The following is a 704-nucleotide window of genomic DNA, read 5'->3' on the forward strand; positions in this document are numbered from 1 at the left end:
GGTACTCGCGTGCCGTCTGCTGCGCATGCGCACTCTTGGTTTCTCGCTCTTTTTTTATTTTTTTAAATTTCCTGCAGCTGTCCCCGGTGGTCGCCAGGCTGTATCCTCAGCCTCGTTGTTTCTCTTCCCGGCCGGCCCTAGCTGGCACCCACGCCTTCCAAAATTGCCTTTCTCATCTCGGACAGTGCTTCGTTACGGTCTCTGTAGTGCTTAATTGCTGCCTACTCACCATAATTAGGCACCTGTGGGAAGCCCTTTCCATTTCAGCGGGGTCAGGGTTGGCCACGAGGACTTGAAGGATGGGCGGGGTAGGGTTTGGGCCACTGTCTGGACGGTGAGAATCTAGCGGCATGATCCCTACCCTCAGCGACGTGGGGCCAAGGTCAAGGATAGAGAGTTCCAAGTCAGATTGGCTGTGGGAAATTTGAAGGCATCCCTTATCTGTTTAGCTCCTGGACAATGCAGAAGTTAGGGCCTGGGGTTTGGTTCCTCCACCTGATGCCTTCACCACCTACACATTTTCTTCAGCTGGCCTGAAGAGTGCTGGGAAAATGTCCCCATCTGGAACCCTGGGGCGCCCAGGTAAGCAGCTTGCTTCTGCTCTCTGGTGCCTGGAGGAGGCTCACATGTTGGAGACACCATGGAGGTGGTGAAGCCCAGGAGGTCAGGGTTGGGCAGGCTGTGCCAAGGCCCTGCCCACCCTA

Source organism: Bison bison, unplaced genomic scaffold (assembly GCF_000754665.1).
Source record: "Bison bison bison isolate TAMUID 2011002044 unplaced genomic scaffold, Bison_UMD1.0 scf7180017864492, whole genome shotgun sequence".
Lineage (NCBI taxonomy): Eukaryota > Metazoa > Chordata > Mammalia > Artiodactyla > Bovidae > Bison > Bison bison.